We start from the raw sequence: 23,531 nt of genomic DNA, 5'->3' as shown, positions 1-23,531 counted from the left end.
CTATTCATCAGGTTGTCTTTTAGTTTTGCTGGTTGTTTTCCTTCATTGTGCAGAAGCTTTTTCTTTTGATACAGTCCCAATAGTTGACTTTTGCTTTCGTTTTCCTTGCCTCAGGTGACCTGTCTAGAAAAATACAGCTGTGGCTGGTGACAGAGAAACTTTACTGCCTGTGCTCTCTACTAGGATTTTTATGGTTTCAGGTCTCACAAATAGGTATTTAATCCTTTTTGAATTTATTTTTGTGTATAGTGAAAAAAAATTGTCCAGTTTAATTCTTTTGCATGCAGCTTTCCAGGTTTCCCACACCACTTGTTGAAGAGACTTTTTCCTTTATATATTCTTGTCTCTTTTATAAAAGATTAACTGACCATATAATAGTGGGTTTATTTCTGGGCACTCTGTTTTGTTCCATTGATGTATATATCTATTTTTGTGTTGGTACCATACTGTTTTGATTACTGAATCTTTGTCATGTATCTTGACATCTAGGATGTGATACCTCCAGTTTTGTTCTTTTTCAAGATTGCTTTGGCTTAGTGGGGTCTTTGGTGGTTTCATAGAAAATTTAATATTATTCTAGTTCTGTCAAAAATGTTCTTTGTTTTGAGAGTGATTGCATTAAATCTGTAGATTGTTTTCTATAGTATGGACATTTTAATGATATTTGTTATTCCCAAATATTCCTATGAGCGTGGAATATCTTTCCATTTGTGTATGCAATCTTTTGTCAGTGTTTTATAGTTATCAGAGTATAGGACTTAGATATGCTTGGTTAAGTTTATTTCTAGATATTTTATTATTTTTGGTGTAATTGTAAATGGGATTGTTTTCTTAATTTCTCTTTCTGCTACTTCTTTATTAATCTCTAGAAATGCAGTATATTTCTGTGCATTGATTTAGTGTCCTACAGTGCTACTGGATTGATTTATAAGCTCTAGCAGGTGGTGTGTTTTTTTTTTTTTTTTGATGGGCTCTAGGGTTTTCTATATAGAGTATAATTTCACCTGCTAATAGTGAAAGTTGTACTTCTTCCTGATTTGGATGCCCTTTCTTTTTGTTGTCTGATGGCTGTCTAGGGCTTCCAATACTATTTTGAATAAAAGTGGTGAGAGTGGACATCCTGGTCTTGTTTTTGATCTTAAGAGAAAAGCTCTCTGTTTTTCCCCATTGAGTATGTTAGCTGTGAGTTTTTCATATATGACCTTTATTATGTTGAGGTATGTTCTCTCTAAACCTATCTTGTTGAGGGTCTGTATTATAAATGGGTATTGTAGTGTGTCAGATGCTTTTTCTGCATCTGCTGAAATCATCATATGGTTCTTATTTTTTCTCTTGTTGGTATGATGTATCACATTGATTTGTGAATATTGAACCACTTTTGCCTCTCAGGAATAAATCTCATTTCATTGTGGTGAATGATTTTTTTAAATGTTTTGTTGGATTGGTTTGCTAGTAATTTTGGTGGGGAGGATTTTTATATCTGTATTCATCAGCGACATGGGCCTATAAGCTCTCTTTTTTCTTTTTTTGTGGTGCCTTTAACTGGTTTTGGTTTCCGGGTAATGCTGGCCTCGTATAATGAAATTAGAACCTTTTGTTCTGTTACTTTTTGGAATAGTTTGAGAAGAATAGGTATTAACTCTTATTTAAATGCTTGGTAAAATTGACTTGTGAAGCTCTGTGCTCCTGGACTTTGGTTTTGAGGGAGTTTTTAGATTATTGACTCAATTTCATTGCTCGTATTCAGTTAAAATTTTCTATTTCTTCCTGATTCACTGTTGGGAGGTTATGTTCCTAGGAATTTATCCAATCTTCTAGGTTGTCCAGTTTGTTGGCATATATTTTTTCGTAATATTCTTTTATAATCCTTTGAATTTTTGTGGTGTCATTTATTTCTTCTCTTTTATTTGTGATTTTGTTTGAGTTCTCTTGCATGTGCATGCTTTTTTTTGTTTTTGCTTTTTGTTTTTTGTTTTGTTTTTGGTTGTCATTGAGTCTGGCTAAAGATTTATCAATTTTGTTAATTTTTTTCAAAGAACCAGCTCCTGGTTTCATTGATCTGTTCTGTTTTTTAGTTTCTATTTTGCTTATTTCTCTTATAATCTTTATTATTTCCCTTCTACTGGTTTGGGATTTTATTTTTCCAACTCCTTTATGTGTAAGATTAGTTTGCTTATTTGAGATTTTTTTTTCTTCTTGAAGTAAGCCTGTATTGCTATAAATTTACCTCTTAGAATAGCTTTTGCTGTACCCCAGAGATTTTGGAACTTTGTGTTTTCATTTTCATTTGTTTCCATGTATTTTTTGATTTCCTCTTTGATTTCATGGTTGAGCCATTGTTTGGCAGCATGTTATTTAACCTCCATGTATTTGTGTTCTTTCCAGAGAACACGTATTTGTGTTTTTCTTGTGGTTAATTTCTGTTTTTGTAGTGTTATGGCTGGAAAAGATGCATGGGAGGACTTCAGTCTTTTTGAATTTGTTGAGACTTGTTTAGTGGCCTAATATGTGATCTGTTTTGGAGAATGTCCTGTGTATGCCTGAAAATAATGTGAATTCTACTGTTTTAGGATAGAATGTTCTGAATATATCTGTTAGGTCTATGTAGTCCCAGTGTGTCATTCAAAGCTACTGTTTGCTTACTGATTTTTTATGTCGATGATTGATCCATTGGTATAAGTGGAGTGTTAAAGTCCTGTACTATTACTGTATGCCTATTAGTTCTTTCCTTTATGTTATTCGCTGCCTTATGTATGTATAAAATAATTAGAAGTTGCATGTATAAATAATTAGAATTGTTATGTCTTCTTGTTGGATTGTTCTCTTTATGATTATAAAATGTCCTCCTTTGTCTCTTGTTACAGTCTTTGTTTTAATGTCTATTTTGTCCAAAATAAATATTGCTATCCCAGCTTTCATTTGACATCTGTTGATCCAATAAATGCTTTTCCATCCCTTCACTTTGAATCTGTATGTGTCTTTAAGTCTGAAATGAGTGTCTTGTTAGGTATCTTATAGATGTCACCCATCTTATATAGGGGTAATTTTTGTTTTTTATCCATTCTGTCACCCTATGTCTTTTGGAGCATTTAGTCCATTTACATTTGAAGTAATTATTGATAGGTATATACTTATTGCCATTTTGTTGTTTGTTTATGGTTGTTTTGTAGTTGTGCTCTGTTCCTTTTTTGCTCTCTTTCACAATTTGTTTTCTTTAGTGATATACTTGAATTCCTTTTTCTTCTTTTGCAGTCTTTTAATGGTTTTTGGTTTGTGGTTGCCGTTAGGCTTATATATAAAACATCTTAGGCATATAGCAATCTATATTAAGCTGATGGTTGCTTAGATGTGAACCATTTGTATTCTTTGTGAACCCTTCTGTATTATTCTCTCCCCACCCCTCACATTTTAGGTATAAGATGTCATACTTTTTATCCTTTTATTTTGTGAATATCTTGACTGATTTTTATGGATATATTTAATATTACTGATTCTGTGTTTTCTACTTCTCTTATTCCTACTTATGGTGTTTCCTTTTCTATTCAGAGAGTCCCCTTTAATATTTCTTATAGGACTAGTTTAGTGGTGATGAAATCCTTTAACTTTTGTTCAGAGAATTCTTTATCTCTCCTTCTATTCTGAATGATAGCCTTGCTGGATAGAGTATTCTTGGTTGGAGGTTTTTTTTTTTTCCTTTCAACCTTTTGAATATATTATGTTGTTCCTTTCTGGCCTGTGGTTTCTGCTGAAGATCTGCTGATAGCCGTATGGGGTTTCCCCTGTATGTATTTGTTTTCTCTTGCTGCTTTAAAATTCTTTGTCACCACTTTTTGCCATTTAATATCTGTGTGTCTTGGTTGAACTTCCTTGGGGGTTCTCTATGCCTACTGAATCTGAATATCTGTGTCCTTCTCCAAATTTGGGAAGTTGGCAGTTATTTTTTAAAATAAACTTTCTATTATCTTTTCTCTCTCTTCTTCTAAGATAATGCATGTATTACTATGTGTGATGGTGTTCCTGAGTTCTCTTAGTCTATTTTTACTTTTTATTCTTTTTCTCTCTTGTTTAGCTTCATTGCTTTCCATTGCTCTCTCCTCCAGGTTGCTGGTCTGTTCTGCTTCCTCTACTTTATTATCTATTCCATTTAGTGTATTTTTAATTTACTCCTTGAGTTTTTCATCTCTGATTCTTCTTGGTTATCAGTCTCTTTGTTGAGGGTCTCACTGAGGTCCTCCACTCTTGTCTCAAATCCAGTGAGTATCTTTATGGGCATTATTTTAAATTCTCTATCAGTCATATTACTTATCTTTATATACCCCACAGAAGAACATGGATGTAGGCATGCTGTTGGCAAGTTAGGTGGAGATGTTGCACTATGCTGGTTCCCACAGGTATTGGTGTATCTAGGCTGGGGGTGGGGGAGTGAAATGGTACCTGCCAGATCTTTTGTTATTGGGGAAGTCTCCCAAAGATACGTGTACCTCCAGCATGTGTTCTGAGAGTAGTGAATAAATCTTCCTGTATACCCTAGGCATTTTTCCAACTGCTGATTTTATATCATATCTCAATGGGGCTCTTTGTTGTACTGTCTCTTGAATGGTGGGGATTCCACCCTTTTGGCTCTCCCAGAGCTGATTTTTTAATTTCCAAGTGTTAGGCCGCACTGATGGTTAGGCCCCTCTGGTTTTCAAAGCCATGTGTTAGGGGGATTTATCTTTCCCTTATCAATCTTTCATTTTTGTGGTCCCCAGCATGGGGTTCTGATCCTCCCCTCTCTCCATGTCAACCATGCCTTTCTCCAGTGGAGAGTCTTGCAAGTCAATTTGGCTTTTGACCTGTCTCCACCCTTTCTGTGTTCTTTAGGTACACTTTTCTCTACATTTAGCTACGGAACATTTGTTGTGCCAGTCTTTGGGTAGTTTTCTGGGTTATTTACACCCATGTGGGTGTTACCTTATTGTGTCTGTGGAATGTGAGCTTAGGATCCTCCTACTCAGCCATCTTCCCCCAACATGTCAAAAACCAAAATATTTTTAACAAACCATTCAGTACATTAGTTTTAAGTTGGTTACTATTTTGTTATTAACTGTGGTCACCATGCTGTACATACTATCCCTATGACTTATTTTACAACTGGAAGCTTGTACCTTTGGACTTCCTTCATTCATTTCCTGTTTATTATAATAAAGATTCTGAAGAGAACTATTAATGTGGCTTTTAAAAGGAATTCATCTGATATGATTTGTTTCTATTTCATAGACTATAATATTTTAGAGATGGAAGCTTATTATCATAAACTCCTTATTTTATACCTGCGAACACTGAGGGTATGGCATCATTAAGAAACTTGTTCTAGTTTCATTCACTGCTATAACTTTGGTACTTAGTATGATCTCTGCTACAGAATTGATTCTCAATATTTGTTAGATGAATTATTGTAAGTAAGCTTTTCATTGACAAAAGTATGGTAGTGAAAGATATGATTCTATTTCTCATGTTTCTTCTACCCAAGCTGTTCTTTGCTTGGCCTTGACTGTAAGTCTCAAAAGTTATTTTTTAATAGCTTTGTGAAAAGAGAAATAAAAAATTGTATCTTATCATAGAAAGGTAATAAAACACCTCTTAAATAACTATGCCCAAATATTAATAAACTCCACATTTATGGAAACATTTTTATTTTAAAGTTTTGTGAATATGTATATACTTACAGGAAATCTTAATAGAATAGGGTTGTGAAATAACTTCAACAGGCATAGATTTTGGTGGTAAAAATCTTCCTTTATTTCAGTCTAAATTACAGGTGTTTTGACAACAGATGGTCCTTTTTGAATGTTGGAATGCTTTCCAGTTATACCAATTCAATTACTTTTAAGGGTATCTTTAAGGGCTTACGGTAGTCTACCCATGCTAAGGTCCTATAGAATTGTATGCAACACAGTCACCTTTTGTGTAAGTGTTCACAGTGTTAAGCAATCAGAGATTGGAGAACCTATTTAGAGAATTGCCAGAGATGAAGCTGGCATGGGGAAAGAAAACAATTATTAGCTGCCAATATTGTGGTTGGATGAAATCAGGCAAAACTCAAAGGAGGAAGAGAGGCAAAAATCAGAAGAGAGAAAATTTGGTTTTCTGAGAAGTTTCCTGATGGAGGACGGAGAAATTAGGGTCTCCATGAACAAACAAACTAGAATGTTGCTGTGATATTTGGAAGGCCTACGATGGGTTTTTGACCTGAGAGTAGAAGGTTTTATCTGGGAATCATACAGGGGTGAGTGTCTTTAGTAAGTCACATTAACAGGCTAAGAAAGACTGATAGTGTTTTGACTTTTCCTTTGAAAAACTTATTCCTGGGTGACAAGACTTGGTGTTCAGTATCTACTAAATAAAAACATTTCCCCGACTTCCTACCACTTTCACACACTCAAGGACTAATTTATATATATTTCACAAAAATTCCAAAATGTTTTGAAAAAAACACAATGATTTAAGATTCTAATATTTTCAATTATAGCCTAATCAAGTCTTTTGAGCATTATCTTTAGAAAAGAACTTGGTCAGCTTAAGTCTTTGTTTCTCTCTCTCTCTTTCTCTCTCTCTCTCTCTCTCTTTCTCTCTCTCTCTCTCTCTCTCTCTCTCTCTCTCTCTCTCTCTTTTTTACAAAAGTTTTAGCATTCTGGAGCTCTTATTTAATAATGCGGTGGTATTATTATAATTCTTTGTTAGCCAAATTAGGCGTTTTTCTTTCAATAGAAGTTTATTGAAGTTTAAATAAACTAGATACTTTTCTAGGTGCTCTATAAATATGTAAAGCCTTTAGTATTATGCAGTGGTAGGCTTTGTTGATTTTCCTGGGTAATTCAATCTTTAAATCGAACCTTTGAAGTATATAGAATCCTTAAAAGTACTTAAAAATTCATTTGTGTCTGCAGTTGTTTGAAATCTGTACTGCTGCAGGATAAAATATTTCCACTGAAGATTTCTCAAAGAGCTAGCTGCAGTCTGTTATTGAATATTTGGTTTGTGGAGCAATATGGGATGGTTTGGGGGGAGCAATATGGGATCTTTTTTCAGAGAAATATTAATTGATTCATTATTTATTTCACAAGTATTTATTGAGTGTTTGTGATGTCTGGTGCATTATGTTATGCATTGCATTTGCAAAGGTTAAGACATTCTTATCTTGACTCACTAGAAGTTTACATGCTGATTTACAGTTTGATAAAGACCCTTCAAAACTGGAAACTAATGATGTCTTGCATTTGGCCCATAAAAACACTGAGAAATTGTCAATTCCATAGTGACAACCGTTGGATATTATATTCCTTGTTCCAGGAGATGTTAAGTTCCATAAAACTGTGTGCATGTATGTACCTATGTGTGTCTGTGAATGACAGGGAGTAGGTGAAGCTGAGGGAGTTTGTTTAATAATGAAAAGGCTAATAATGAAGAAGGTTCTTTTTCATTAAAAAAAAAAGTGCGGTTATATTTTATGCAAAATACAGTCTCACAGCAGTGATGTGTTGGAGCTGGCTTGTACCCGCTCCTGAAAGGAGACTTGAACCAGCTGGTAGGAGACGATTGTTAAATTTTCAAGAATTTTGTGAAGTGATTGTTAAACACAGCTGTTTATTAAAAACTAACAATAAGTCTATAATTAAGTAAATTATACGAAAATCAAATTAATGTTAGATACCCATCGTGTTCTGATTTTACCACATTTCATTCTCTATGTTCTTGAGTTCTATTACAGGTATTGTACCTGTATGGAGGAGAAACTGTAATATAGTGTGCTACGGGGCAGCTCTTCCCAGCTCTGCATTCGGTGACATTAGGGTGATAGCTTGAAATCGGCTGTGGGAGTATTTACCCTTCAAAAATAGGCAAACACTACAAATCAAGTCCCCCACTTCAAACTGCAAAAGGCAATTGTTAAACATTTGCTGACATACCACTGACTCACATGAGAGGCTCACCACTCTTTTTTGTTTCAAAGGGTAGAATCACAGCCTCATTAACATTTATTTTCTCTTAGTCCAAATTTGTCATTTCTCACCTTGTAGGACTTAAGTGAAACAGATGGCAAATCTTTGAACTAATTAATCACTGTTCTCAGAGTTGCATTTTGTGTTTAAGGGAGCTGATGTAGGACACAGAGGAAACGAAGGCTTCCCAAGTCAAGCTACAAACAGAATTTACTTTGTTTAAAGTCATGGCAGTGTAGAAAAGCAAATAAACAGAATTAAAATGGGCATAAAGAAACTTATTTAGTGTCCTGTCAGTAGTGAAGCTTCTTGTAAAGACATGGATTAAATGAATATTCATCCCAGATTAATAATCATTCAGTAATTATCTCTGGTGCTTTGTCATTATGAGAACAAGCTAGCATTACTTCATCAATAACTGGGCATTTGGGGGGCAATTATGTATCTCTAACAATTCATTGAATATACAGGATATTGAGTCCAAAGTATATAAAAGCGCGTGCGCACACACACACACGCATACATACATAGATACATTTTTTGGTATATTACAGCTAAATATCATTATTTTCATTACTTTTTATATCTTACTAAGCTCCTTATAATTATTAGTTCACATGTAAAGTTGTGGTTTTCTTACTGAGGAAACTGAGAAGGCCAAGTGATCTTAGAATTTTAACAAACCACATATAAAAAAATATGAAAAGGAAATAAAAGGATAATAAGAAAAAGCAGTTTTATGATAATTGGAGAAAAATCTTTTACAGAATTAATATTTAGCTTTGTTCTGCAGAGAAAGTCCATTTATAAAACTTCTGTGTCTATGTAGATCCAGAGGTTAACCAAGTTTTTTCTGTAAAAGGCCATATAGTAAATATTTTAGGCTTTGCAGGCCATAGAGTCTGTTACAGTGATTCAGCTTTGTGGCTGTTGTGGTGCTGGAGAGACAGTGTGTAATCAGAGACAGTATGTAAATGAACAATAGCGGCTGTGTTCCTGTAAACTATTAAGGGGTCAAGATTTGGCTCCTGGGGCTGTAGTTTGCCAGGACTTGATCTACAACAGCAGAGATTTGGTAAATCACCCCAGATGAATTTCTCAGAACAAATGTTCTCTTTTAGGACCTGAATTACTTGACTAGGGATTCTATTTTGATCACAATTTTGGGGGAATTATGGAATTTACCTTCGTTTTTGTTGTCAAGATTGATGTGGCAGGGAAATAGGAGTGCACTCTCACCGTTTGCGGTGGACTGAGGTAGTTATCCAGATGTTTTACGCTCTAGAGTATTTCCTCAATTATCTGCGTGCAGTTTGTGAGACTGTTGTAGGAAATCTTAATCCCAATCTTCTAATGTGATTTTCACATTTAGAGGCACATGTTAAATTTGCTGGTCATAAGATCACCATGAAATCTTATGGATGGGAAATGTAAACCAAATCCTTGGTTTAAGGATTTATCTTTTTAAACAGGAGATTTCAAGAGTAAGATAAAAGTTTGGGAACTGAAATGAACATATTTCAATAATATAAGGACAAGACAATACTTTTCAGTCCTCCCTTTGTGAAACTGTCCTGAGAACAAGCAAATAGCACCTACCCACTGGCTCCTGGAGGATAAAATGTGAACCAACTAGTGTACATATTGAGGCTGATGGCTACTTTTAACATTTTCTGAGTATTTCTCTGGTGGTGTTTTGGATAAAATTAACATTTAGATTGGCAAACTGAGTAAAGCAGGTTGCCCTCCATTATGTCTGTGGGCCTCATCTAGTCAGTTTGAAGGCCTGAATAGAACAAAAAGACTGACCTTTCCCTGAGTGAATCAGATTTGTTCCTGACTGATGGCCTTTGCACTGGGTCGTTGGCTTTTTTTCCTGCCTTTGGACTCAAACGAAACATCAGCTCTTCCTGTGTCTTGAGCCTACTGGTCTTCAGATTGGAGCTGTACCAGTGAGTCTCCTTGCTGTCAGGCCTTTGGTCTCAGACGGAACTAAACCATCAATTTTCCTGGGTCTCTAACTTGCTGGGACTCACCCTGCAGATCTTGAGACTTGCCAGCTTCTATAATTGGGTAATTCCCTTATAATAAATCTCTTTCTGTATATATTGGTTCTATTTTTCTGGAGAACCATGACCAATACATTAAGATAAGTTTGCTTATCAAGACTTTTTCAAGGTGGTTGCCACACTCCATCCAACAATCCAAACCATTCTGTCATAAACTCTGTACAATTCTACCCAGTTTTCTGCTTTGCAAGATTTAACCACAAATCACCTAGCCTGGTCTTTTAAGACTCAGTAAATATGGTTAACTTACTTTTCCTTTTGGACGCTACCACAAATGGATCACGGAGATTCTCTCTCTTAACATAGTAGGTATAATAATCATACTTTTGCTCAAAGCTGTTTTTTTCTGAAGGTCTTAAAGAGTTGACAGTTAGAATTTACTGGACATTGATTCAAATTAGGTACACATTCATCATTCAACAAATATTTACCATGGACCAGGCCTGGTTTTTGGTTGCTGGGAGTGTGCTGGTCAGTAAGAGGAATGCAGGCCTCTTGTCCACGTCTAACAGAACTTAGATCTTGGGAAATTCTACTATGGAGACTTTAGTTGTGTAAACCCAGACTTATTTCTCACCCGATGCTGACTTTCTTTCCACTGGTAGTTGACAGTTTCTCTTGAACACCTTCTGTAGGAACTTGTAAGTAAAAAGAGATGTGCTCACACATAATAGCACCTGCTTGTCATATGTCAAGGATGTAGTAAAACTGCTTCTGAGTTCAGTTCTGTTAGGCCATTTTTCCCAATCCACTGTTGAGCTTTCTGTCCCTCCACCTTTACCATGTGTTTATGAAAAGGCAACTGGGATCTGCTTCACACATACACGGACCTATTGACTTGTGATTCTGAACAGACCCGCTGACTCGTATGTGGGCTGCAAGTCAGATATAAACTGCAACCCTTAGGTTTAGCTGGATGCTGCAGTGAAACTCACTTCTGCTTCCAGTGTGTCACAGTTCGTTGGCATTTCGTTTCTGTGAATGTACTCGAGATAACAAAAATCTCCCATTAAATTGATGGATGTTTTTTTTTTCTTTTAGGGTAAAGCAAAATAAGAATCAATCCTTCACTTTATTACAAATAATCAAATTTCATAAAAGTTATGACTTAGAGAAAGGAAGGCTGACATTTATAATGATCCGAGTAACTGTTTTCATGCAAATGTCTTTTTTACATTCTGTTCACAAAAAGATCCTCAGCAGAGTAGATCTTGTCACTTACTTAGAGAAGAGTAAAGATTATGAAAAGTAGCAGGTGTTGGGGAGGAGAAAGCAATTCATTGACATACCTGCTGCATATATTAAAGAAAGGTAAGTTATTAAAATATATGTAGCTGTGTTTGAAGTGAACTACAAATTGCTGAGAACCAATTTTTCAAAGCACCTACTGTCTTTACACTTGTGACTCCAAATCCACAGGTATGTAACTGGTCAATGCAGCTAATTGTGCCTATATTTGGTCCTACAGCAAGGCAAGTGGCCCGCTATATAACTAATTAATTACACAAGGGAGCAATTATTTCAGTACACAATTTTTGTTGGGAGGCTCTTCCCCCACCCCCCTCCTTTTTAGCACGTAGCTGTTGGAATACCTCTTGAGGTAAGAGGAGTTCTTTCCAGCTAATATTTGGCCTTGCTTTTGAAACAGTTGTGCACAGAAGCTTAGCACACCTGTGCCAAAAATCAATGGAAGGCATTCCTTTGTTTTTTTTTGCTTTTGTTTTTTTTTTTAAATACAGACTTTGCAGCTCAAACATAACCAAACATATCTGGCTTCATTCTCTCATAAAATGAGTGTAACTAATTAGAAAAGCAAAAACGTTACTTTTTATTACAAGACTGTGTTAATGCAGTTGCTTTAGTTTGCCATTATTCCTTAATAAGAGACAATAAAATCACCATAATGCATGGAAAACAACTATCCTCTCTGGGATAAAACTGGATTAATGACATATTTTGTGTTTATAGAAACAAACACAATTTAGCAGCCACTCCTCTCAGGAGATTTTTCTTAACCAGCAACCAGGTACTTATTTCAGACCTAAAAAGGAAAACATAGTTAATAATATTGAAAGGTTATTAGTGCAATAGGATACTTATCATCCTTGCACAGTAGAGAAAGCAGGTTCGTTTAAAAGAATCATAAAGAAAATTTGCATATTTATATGAATCATAGGACTGTTGGCTTTTTATCTCTCAAGGTTTAGAGTTATTTTTAATTATGAATTCCCTTGCCGATTAGGATCTAACAAGGAAGAAAGTAGTCATTTCTAAATTGAAAAGCTGAAGTATTCTTTGTTAACATAGTTTGAACAGTGAGATAAACTTTCAGATGGTTAGGTGGCATTTTCAGCTTAATTAATTTTGACTTAAAAGTCATAGATGAATAGATTGTCCCTTAACATGAGCCACACCTCCCAAATGCACAGTGAATATACATTATATACCTGATTGCATTGGGTAGTATTGCACTGAAAATGGATGGAGTAGAAAATTTCACATATTTCTTTGTGTTCTTCTGCTCATACTTTTCTTTAAATGAACATGACTCCTTTTAATTGAAAGCAGATTTAGAAACTGAGGAGTAATGTTTAGCCAACTATATTAGTTTTCTGTTGTTAGTGGCTTAAAACAATACAGATGTCTCACCTTATAGTTCTGGAAGTTGGAAGTCTGAAATGGAATTCACTGGGCCCAAATCAAGGTTTTGACAGGATTGTATTCCTTCTGGAGGCTGAAGGGGAGAATTTGTTTCCTTGCCCTTTTTAGGTTTTTAAGGATGCCAGCATTCCTTCACTCATGGCCTCTTCCTTTGTCTTTAGTACCGACATTTGCATTGCTCAGACGTCTGCCTTCTCTGTTACATCTCTGATTCTGATCCTCCTGCCTAGCTCGTGTAGGGATCCTGGTAGGATGATTATATCGGGTATACCTGGATAAATCAGGGCAATCTTCCCACCTCAAGATCTCTAATTTGGCAAATTATTTTTTTTTCTACATAGAGTAACATATTCAGAGGTTTTGGGGAATAGGACGTGAACATTTTTGGGTAGCCATTATTTGACCACCACCCTCATTCATTGCTTGACTTATTTAATTCCTGATTGATCATTTTATTCATTCACATTATTATTTTTTTCCCCATTTCTTAGTGCTTTCTTTGGAATGTGACATTTCTCTTACATGGATTCTTAGTGGGTTTCTGGTGAATATATCTGCTTCTAGTGATAAGTAATACTGTGGTTCACACAATTACCTACTTCTTCATTTTTATTATTCATTCATGAAACTAAGATTTACTGCCTTTTGGTGAAAGATGCTGGGTAAAAAGAAATCAGTAATGACTCACATCAGATTTTTTAGATATAAAATGGTCCTTTTTTTTCCTTCTTTGAAATTATTGAAAATCACTTCCAAGAGACAGACTGTAGGGTGATGAACTGTTATTACTTACCCCTACTTATTTTGATTTGTGAAGTTACTGTGGTTAAAGTGACAAATGATAGAGATCCTAAATAGGTGTTAAAACTGTATTTTCAAGAAACAGAATTTGCCATACACCTAAAACAAAACCGAACCTCATTTAGCTTCTGCAGTGTGTTGCCATTTCAGTACCATCGTTAACTTAAAATGGATTTTTAAAAAACTGAGGGGCGTCCGGGTGGCTCAGTTGGTTAACCATCCAACTTCAGCTCAGGTTCTGATCTCATGGTCTGTGGGTTTGAGCACCGCATCAGGCTCTGTGCTGACAGCTCAGAGCCTGGAGCCTGCTTCAGATTTTGTGTCTCTCTCTACCCCTCCCCTGCATGCTCGCTCGCGCGCTTTCTCTCTCAAAAGTAAATAAACTTTAAAACAAAACTGGATTTTCATGCAATGGGAAATAAATCTGAGACTTTCTAACACCAATCACATCCAATGAAATGAAAAAAAGTTGCTACATGGAAAGAGGAAGGGACTATGTTTTGTATATAACTCAGTACAAGACAGTTACTTTAACATCTCACAAGCTCTATTTTTCTATTTCTTATATATAGAAAATTATATAGATAAATTTTAAGAAGCTTTGTTATGCTATACAATGCGTAATGTTTTCTGAAGGACTTAGTGCATTTTGCAACGTTCTATGTATGTTGAATTTCGTAGAGAAACGTGTGAGAAATTTTAAATCTTAAAGGTGTACTGGTTTTGTAGGAATTCTTTGAGTTTCAATCAAATGTAAACCCATTGAAGCACCTTCTCGGATAAAACTGCCAAGCTCTGCACTTTGTGTTCCTTTCAAGCTGTAGCTTTGTCTTCCAGTAACTCCACTAAAAGCTTCCAGTTCAATGGATGAACTTCTTCTTTTACTTCACTAAGAAAAGGTCAAATTCTATTTCCCCCTCCAATCACCTCTCACCACTTACAAGTGCTGTGATGCAGGGTGAGTTATTGAAAATCCTATTTTACCTTGAGATGTGCAGTTAGTGCTTTCAAGGCTTCTAATCAGAGTTGGCACTTTCCTGTCCCTGCTGATTCTTTCGCTGCTGAAATCATTTCCCCTTTATTCTAGTTGTTTAAAACAGCCTCAGAAAGACCTTTCCTCTGACTCTTCATGTATATTTACATGTTACTATCTGGACATATACTACAATGGCCTGATTTGAGGATTGCTGCTCTTTGGGAAAATGGTAAAAATGTAAAATAACTTACTAGAAAATAGCATAAAAGAACATAGTCAAAAATACACTCAGCACATAGTGAACTTGGAGGAAAAAAAGTAATTTTATAATATTTTTAAATAGTATCTGCACGCAAGATTCTGAATTTACTTTTAAATTTATAAACCACATATATGAAAACCACATATAGATAGTATATACATAATATGTACTATGTGTGTGTAAGTAAATGTAGTGGTTACAAAGTGTATTTCAAAATAGCTTCATTTGGAGGATAGACCAAGAAGGATGTGAAATGATGTTGAGTGAGATGGTGTTGATGACTCCATCATTAAAAAATTTTGATTAAGTTTTTTAAAGAGGATGATTGTGACCCTGACCATGTTAATTTATGAGTTTGCTCAGTTTAGCTTATGACATATTTAAAAAAAACCTTACTATTCAAAATAATTGGCATGTAATTCAGTATATTGCAGCCAGTTGGTAGTGATGCGTTGGCTTTGGCCATGATCATTGAGCAATCTCACGTTTTCTATACAGAGATAATCATGTTTTCAGCATAAAAAACCCCATAAGTTCTTATAAATGGGTTAAACTTTAGCATTAAGAATTTCACAGACGACAAAGAGCAAGATTTAAAGCAATAACATTTAGCTACAATTAACCCTACACATACGAAATTGTTCTTATTCTAAACCCGTTCATTTCTTCAGAGTTTATCAGAAAGCTCTTTGTATAATGTACTCACAATGCTTATTCTGGAATTGTGACTTGTATGGGCATTGGGAATAACTTTGTCTCTGCAGTGTTAACTGGGATGTTTCCACAGTTTCTGTCAAAGGTCAGGTCGAGCCTCCATTTCTGTTGTTTCCTTCTCACTTTTTCTAGTCTTCTAATAAGCACATTGCAGAAACACAACAAATGAATATATGAAAGTAAGACATACACAAAATTTGTTATTACATGTCCTCATGTAGACACTCTTTGGATGCCTGCCGGAGAGAAGTCCTTAAATGTCAAGAGTGGTAAGTAAATTGCCCCACTATCTCAATACTGAATTTATTATGACAAACGCGTCTAGTTGTGATTTATATAAACTTCACTGTGATAAGGCTCATACAAATGTATTACTCTTATTCTAATGTAATCTAATGGCAGTGATGTGATGTTATTTTACAGAGAAATTCTGGAACATGAAAATTCAAAGAGATACTAAAATCTGTTCTCTTGAAGTGTCATGAGCCCTGACTTCTGGTTTCCAGAGATGGGTTATTCAGTTGAAAACTGAGGTTAGATAATCAATTGTCAGGATATTGCATTAACAATGTAGACTTAGCAGGTATTTCATGGTATCAAAGAAAGAGTGGAATTAAAATGTAAAACCTTTATTTCTAGTCTACCTCTGCCCCATTTTAGCTCAGGTAGTCGTGTGATTTGAAGTTTCATCATTTCTAAAACAAGGCATTATACTTAGTGATATCAAAATACAATTTTTGGATGATTCAGGTCTATATTATCACATACTTGGTGGTAACTAATAATAGCTACCCTGCTTTCAATTTTTCTTCCAGTTCATCCTACACACTGCTTTCAGAACAGGCATCACAAAAGATGTCGTCTGATGTTTGCTTCTGAAATTGTTAGCTATTCCTTGATGACAATAGTTGACCCTTGAACAAGGCAGGGGTTCAGGTGCCAGCCTGCCTTATGCAGTTGGGAATTTGCATTTAACTTTAGACTCCCCTAAAAGTGAATTACTAATAGCCTACTGCTGACCGGGCCTTGCTGATAGTAGAGCTTGTCAATTAACATGCATTTTGTATATCGTATGCATTATATACTATATTCTTATAACACAGTAAGTTGGAGAAAATGTTAAGAAAATCATAAGAGAAAATATATTTACTGTACTGTATTGACTGAAAAGCTTTTGTGTATAAGTGGACCCATACAGTTCAAACCTGTGTTGTTCAAGGTTTAACTATGGGAGAAACTCACCATAGACTCATATTTATCTTCCCCCCCCCTTTTTTTTAATGTTTATTTATTTTTGAGAGAGACAGGAGACAGAATGCGAGTGGGTTAGGGCAGAGAGAGAGGGAGGCACAGAATCTAAAGCAAGCTCCAGGCTCCAAGCTGTCAGCACAGAGCCTGACATGGGGCTCGAATTCAGGAGCTGTGAGATCATGACCTGAGCTGAAGTTGGATGCTCAACCGACTGAGACACCCAGGCACCCCAGCCCCCACCTTTTTTTTTTTTTTTATTTAAAAAAAAATTTTTTTTTTCAACGTTTATTTTTGGGACAGAGAGAGACAGAGCATGAACGGGGGAGGGGCAGAGAGAGAGGGAGACACAGAATCGGAAACAGGCTCCAGGCTCTGAGCCATCAGCCCAGAGCCCGATGCGGGGCTCGAACTCACGGACCGTGAGATCGTGACCTGGCTGAAGTCAGACGCTTAACCGACTGCGCCACCCAGGCGCCCCAACCCCCACCTTTTTTAAATAACCTTTGTTACTGAGTTCTCATAAGGTTTCTGCTTCAGCCAGTTTACTAAAAGGAAACCAAAACAAATGAGGAACCAACACACACAAAAAAGCTTTTCAGCTCTATACTCTGCATCAGAATGCCTTTTTTTGCCTATAGGAAAAATTTCTACGTCTTTTCAGAATATGGACATTGAGTGCATTTTTGATCTGTATTTTCTTCACATTTTTTATGAAGACTTCTCTATTCTTAAATTTTAATCTGACACTTACTTGTTTACTCATTCATATTCTTATTCCTTTGATTCCCAAATCGAATATAGACTTTTTGAAGGGAAAATGCATATACTCCTTTGTATAATTCTTGGTAAATGGGAGTGCATAGTATAAAAAAAAGGCATTCACTCAATACTTCTCAAAAACAATCTATACTTTAGAACTCTTGTTTTCATAGAATTAAAAGAATGCATTTTCTGATACAAAAAATAAGGTTGAATGAAATTCAAATAAAACTTTGTTCTTTTCTAGCAAGGTAATTTTAAATAAAATTATGTGGCTAGGAAAATGCTAATACAGATTTATATATCAGACCCCAAGATTAATTGTTAAGTATTATTTTATTGGGTTCTTATTATTTGAGATGCTATCCATGAGATTCTTAATTTTTTGTGTAACAAGCCCTGTGTTTAACTTGGTGAAACCCAACCAAGTGAAGCTTACTCCTGTGGCTCTTGCTTTAAGGCCATTCAGCCCAGTTTCATTCAATGTAAACACAACTATTTATACAGAGGACTGTAATGTCTGCATATCCCAGAGCTGTCTTGAAAATACTGAAGGTACCTTCAAGGTACATGGCAGTAAGTTACATAGCAAAACTTCTTAAAATTATACCCTAAAATATGTTTCTTAGCAAAACTTCCTAAAATTAGTCTTTACATATGTGGATATTTTTATTCTCAAGGTGTCTTTTGGTGTTTTTATTCTCTGTCTCATCTTTTTTTCACTATTCCATTTTTATGCACTATCTTAATCAGTATCATGAATTCCCTGGAGCAAATCAACACAATCTTACTGAGCAGCCTGGGGAGGGAGAAGGCTGTGAATATTATTTACACTTTAATATTTTTACCTATGTCATATATTCTACCTTAGCCCTGTGTTAGAGGTACTATTTTCCTTCTGTTACAGATTGAGGAAAATGAAGGTTAGGGAGAATATATAATTTGTCCACAGGTACTATACCGTTTAATATTGCTCATAACAAATCACCCCAGAACTTAATGGCGTAAAATAACTATCAGTCTCACAAATTCTGGGGGTTAGGAATTTGGTCAGGGCAGGGTGAGAATATGATATGTGAAGCCTCAGTGGGAACACTTGAATGCTGGGGATAATGGACATCTGGGCTATAATTGTTGGGAGACATTTTCATTCACATATACGGTAGCTGATGTTTCTGTTGAATGGGCTCTCAGATCATGTGTTGACTGGAACACCTACACATGGCCGGCTTCTCCATGTGCTGTCTACATGCACTTCAAGGCATGGGGGCTGAGATCCAAGAAGAGTTGAAAAAAGCAAAACAGAAGTGTGGGCTATTTTTATGATCAAACCATGAAAGTTTCAAATGTTTCTTTTGTAGTACTCTGTTGGTTGAGATGATCACAGAGGTCTGCCCAGATTCAAGGGGAAAGGATATCTATCTACCTTACCACTTAATGGATAAATGTCAAGGTGCATTGTATGAAGAGCATGGGTGGGGTGAAAGATAGTGTTCTAACTATCTTTGGAAAATAAAGTTGTTCAGAGTCCCATAGGTATAGTGAGTATCAGAGTAGGGATTCACACTGAGTTTTCCCTTTTTCCTTTTTTTTTTAAAAGGCCAACTTTAGTTTTGTCTGTTTTTGGTACATGAATGCTCACGGTAGCTTTTTAAATATTTTATTTTCATCATGTTAAGTGTACTCCTTAATCCCTATTTCCTATTTCCTCAATCCTGGCACCTACCTCCCTTCTGGTAACTGTCGGTTTGTTTTCTATACTTGAGTTTGTTTCTTGGTTTATCTCTCTCTTTTCTTCCCTTTACTCATTTGTATTGTTTCTTAAATTCCATGTATGAGCGAAATTATATGGTATTTGTCTTTCTCTGACTCATTTCACTTAGCATTACACTTTGTAGCTCTATCATTGCAAATGACAAGATTTCATTATTTTTAAGACTGAATAATACTCCACTGAATATATATCACCCTTTCTTCATTCATCTATCAGTGGACACTTAGGCTGTTTCCATAATGTGGCTATTATAAATAATGCTGCAATAAACATAGGGGTGCATATGTCCCTTTAAATTGGTGTTTTCATATTGTCTTAGTAAATAGCCAGTAGTGTGATTCTTGGATCATAGCATTGTTCTATTTTTAATTTTTTGAGAAACTGCCATCTGTTTTCCAGAGTTGCTGTGCCAGTTTGCACTCCTACCAACAGTGCATGAGGATTCCTTTTTCTCCACATCCTTGCCAGCACTTGTTGTTTCTTGTGTTTTTGATTTTAGCATTCTGACAGGTGTGAGGTGATATATTTTGTGGTTTTGAGTTGCATTTCCCTGATGATGAGTGATGTTGAGCATTTTTGCCTGTGTCTGTTGGCCATCTGGATGTTGTCTTTGGAGATATTCACGTCTTCTGCCCATTTTTAATTGGATTATTTGATTTTGGGATATTGATTTGTATGATTTCTTCATATATTTTAATCTTTATTTTTGAGGGAGGGAGAGAGACAGGCTGTGAGCAGGGGAGGGGCAGAGAGAGAGGGAGACACAGAATCTGAAGCAGGCTCCATGCTCTGAACTGTCACCACAGAGCCCGATGTGGTGCTTGAACCCATGAGCTGTGAGATTACAACCTGAGCTGAAGTCAGACGCTCAACCCATTGAGCCAACCAGCTGCTCCTATTTCTTCATATGTTTTAGACACTCTTTATCATCTATGTCGTTTCCAAATATCTTCTCCCATTCTATTGGTTGCATTTTAGTTTTGTGGATTGTTTCATTCACTTTGTAGAAACTTACTTTAGTATAGTCCCAATAATTTAGTTTTGCTTTTATTTCCCTTCCTCAGGAGATGTATCTAGAAAGCTGTTGATATGGCTAATGTCAGAGACATTCATGCCTCTGTTCTCTACTAAGATTTTTATGGTTTCAGGTCTCACATTTGGGTTTTTAATACATTTTGGGTTTATCTTGGTGTATGGTGTAAGAAAGCTGTCCAGTTTCCTTCATGTGCATGTTGCTGTCCAGGCGTCTCAACATCATTTGTTGTAGAGACCATCTATTTCTGATTGCATATTTGTTTCTCCTTTGTTAAAGATTAATTCGTCATAAAATGGTATATTTATTTCTGGGTTTTCTGTTCTGTTGACCTATGTGTCTGTTTTTCTGCCAGTACTATACTGTTCTAATACTACCGCTTTATAATACAACTTGAAGTCTGGAATTGTGATATTTCCAGTTTTGTTTTACTTTTTCAAGTTTGCTTTTGCTATTTCTAGGTTTTTTTTTGTTTCCATACAAATTGTCGATTGTTTGTTATAATTCTGTGAAAAATGCTTTTGATATTTTGATAGAGAATGCTTTCGGAAGTACAGAAATTGTAACAATACTTGTTCTAATCCATGAGCGTGGAATGTCTTTCCATTTCTTTGCGTCCTCTTGAATTTCTTTCATCAGTGGTTTATAGTTTTCAGAGTACAAGTCCTTTACCTCTTTGGTTGAGTTTATTCCTGGATATTTTATTGTTTGTGGTGTCCAAATACCATTGATCTGGTGTTTCTTTTTTCTTTTTTTTATAGCTTTTTTGTCATTTATTTACACTCCAATCCTTATTATTTCCTTCCTTCTTCTGGGTTTAGGTTTTGTTTGTTCTTTTTCTAGCTCCTTTAGACATAAAGTTAGGTATTGGAAATTTTTCTTGCTTCTTTAGGTAAGCCTGTATTGCTATAAACTTCCCTCTTGGAATTAATTTTGTTGCATCCCAAAGATTTTGAACCATTGTGTTGTTATTTTTGTTTTAGTGTAATTCTTGATTTTTTCTTTGTTTTCTTGGTTGACCTATTAATTGTTTAGTAGCATGTTATTTAACTTCAATGTATTTGTGCTCTTTCCAGATTTTTTTTTTTTTTGTGGTTGATTTCTAGGTTCCGTAGCATTGTGACCAGAAAAGATACATGGTATGACTTTGATACCTTTGAATGTCTTGAGACTTGTGGCTTAATATGTGATTTTTTTCTGGAGAATGTTCCATGTGCACTTGAAAAAAATGTGTGTTAGACTGTTTTAGGGTGGAATGTTCTGAATATGTCTGTTAAATCCATCAGGTCCAGTGTGTCATTCAAAGCCACTCTTTCCTTGAGGATTTTCTATTCAGATGACCTGTCCATTGATGTAACTGTGGTGTTAAAGTCCCCTGCTGTTACTGTATTACTAACAATTATTTCCCTTATGTTTGTTATTAACTGTTATACATATTTTGATATTCATGTTGAGTACATAAATATTTACATTTGTATCTTCTTGGTAGCTCTTTTATTATAGTATTCTTTTACGTCTCTTGTTACAGTTTTTGATTTTAGACTTTTAAAGTCTGTTTTGTACTGTGTTAGTATCACTACCCCAGCTTTCTTTTGACATCCATATTTTTGATCCATGTCTTTCCATCCCCTCATTTTCAATCTGCATGTGCCTTTAGGTCTAAAATAAGTTTCTTATACAGTATGTAGGGGAGTCTTGCTTTTTTGAAATTTTTATCAGTTCAGTCACACTGTGTCATTTGATTGGAGTGTTTAGTTCATTTAAATGAAAAGTAATTATTGGTAGGTATGTATTACTATTCTGTTACTTGTTTTGTGGTTGTTTCTATAGATTTTCTCTGATCCTTCTCTTGCTGTTTCTCATGTTTTGTTAGCTTTCTTTAGTGACCTACTTGGATTCCTTTCTCTTTATTCTTTGCATATCAGTGTTTTTTTGATTTGTGGTTACTATTAGGTTTGTATATAACATCTTCTGCATTAGGTAGACTTTCTTAGGTTGATGGTTGCTTAAATTTAAACCCATTCTTTACTCCTCCACTTCCTGCATTTTAAGTATATGGTGTCATCTTGCATTCTTTTATGAACCCCTTGACTGAATTTTACAGAAATATTTATTTTTCCCTGCTTTTTGTTTTTAACTTTTCATACTGTCACTTATGGTCTTACTTTTTTTTCCCCACTGAGAGTCCAGTTTAATATTTCTTGTAGGGCTTATGTAGTGGTCATGAACACCTTTTGTTGTTTGAGAAACTCTTTTTCTCTTCTTGCATTCTGAATGATAGCCTTGCTGGATGGAGTATTCTTGACTGTATATTTTTCCCTTTCATGACTTTGAATATATCATTCCAGTCCCTTCTGGCCAGCAAAGTTTCCTTACAAAGTTTCCCTTCTATGTAACTGTATTCTTTTGCTGCTTTAAAATTTTTTTTCCTTATCACTATTTTTTGCCCTTTTAACTACTATGTGTCTTGATGTGGACCTCTTTGGAATGAATTTTTAGGGAGTTCTCTCTGTTTCCTGGATCTGGATATCTTGTTTTTTTCCCCCCCAGATTAAGGAGGTTTTCAACTATAATTTCTTCAAATAAATTTTCTGCCCCCTTATCTCTCTCTTTGTCTGAGATCCCTATGATATAGATATTATTCCACTTGATGGAGTCACTTAGTTCCTGAAGACTATTCTCAATTTGCATAATTTTCTTTCCTCTCTTTTGCTCAGCTTGGTTACTTTTTATCACTCTGTCTTCCAGGTCATTAATTTGTTCCTCTGCTTCATCTAGCCCTCTATTTATTCCATCAAATGTATTTAAAAAATATTTTTTTAATGTTTGTTTATTTTTGAGAGAGAGAGAGAGAGAGAGAAAGAGAGAGAGAGCGCAAGTAGGGGAGGGCGAGAGAGAGAGGGAGACACAGAATCTGAAGCAGGTTCCAGGCTCTGAGCTGTCAGCACAGAGCCTGATGTGGGGCTCACACTCACAAACTGAGAGACCATGACCTGAGCCGAAGTCACTTAACCGATTGAGCCCCCCCAGGCACCCCAGCCATCAAGTGTATTTTTAATTTCATTTATTGCATTCTTGACCTGATTGGTTCTTTTTGTCTCTGTTAGGGTCTCAGTGATGTCCTCCTCTCTTTTCTCCAGTCCAGTGTGTATGTTTATGATCATTACTTTAAGTTTTCCGTCAGGTGTATTCTGTCTGTTCACTTTGGTCTCTTGCTGTGGTTTGGTTCTGTTCTTTGATTTAGCAGGT

The 23,531-nt window shown here is 35.6% G+C and overlaps 1 long non-coding RNA gene across 12 annotated transcripts in view; it reads left to right on the top strand.

Moving 5' to 3' along the window:
* Positions 1-23,531, top strand: part of LOC109495729 — a 369,888-nt gene that overhangs the window by 197,701 nt on the left and 148,656 nt on the right. For 3 of the 12 annotated variants that reach the window (XR_006592082.1, XR_006592076.1, XR_006592078.1), the window contains one exon: positions 115-270. The exons of the other annotated variants lie outside the window; for them this stretch is intronic. This is a non-coding gene — a long non-coding RNA (uncharacterized LOC109495729). Of the gene's footprint in view, positions 1-114; positions 271-23,531 lie in introns of those variants that run through there. 12 annotated transcript variants of the gene reach the window in all.

This window comes from Felis catus, chromosome F1 (genome assembly GCF_018350175.1).
Source record: "Felis catus isolate Fca126 chromosome F1, F.catus_Fca126_mat1.0, whole genome shotgun sequence".
Classification (NCBI taxonomy): Eukaryota; Metazoa; Chordata; class Mammalia; order Carnivora; family Felidae; genus Felis; species Felis catus.
Note: the sequence above shows the minus strand (reverse complement) of the source record. Positions and strands in the feature narration are given on the sequence as shown.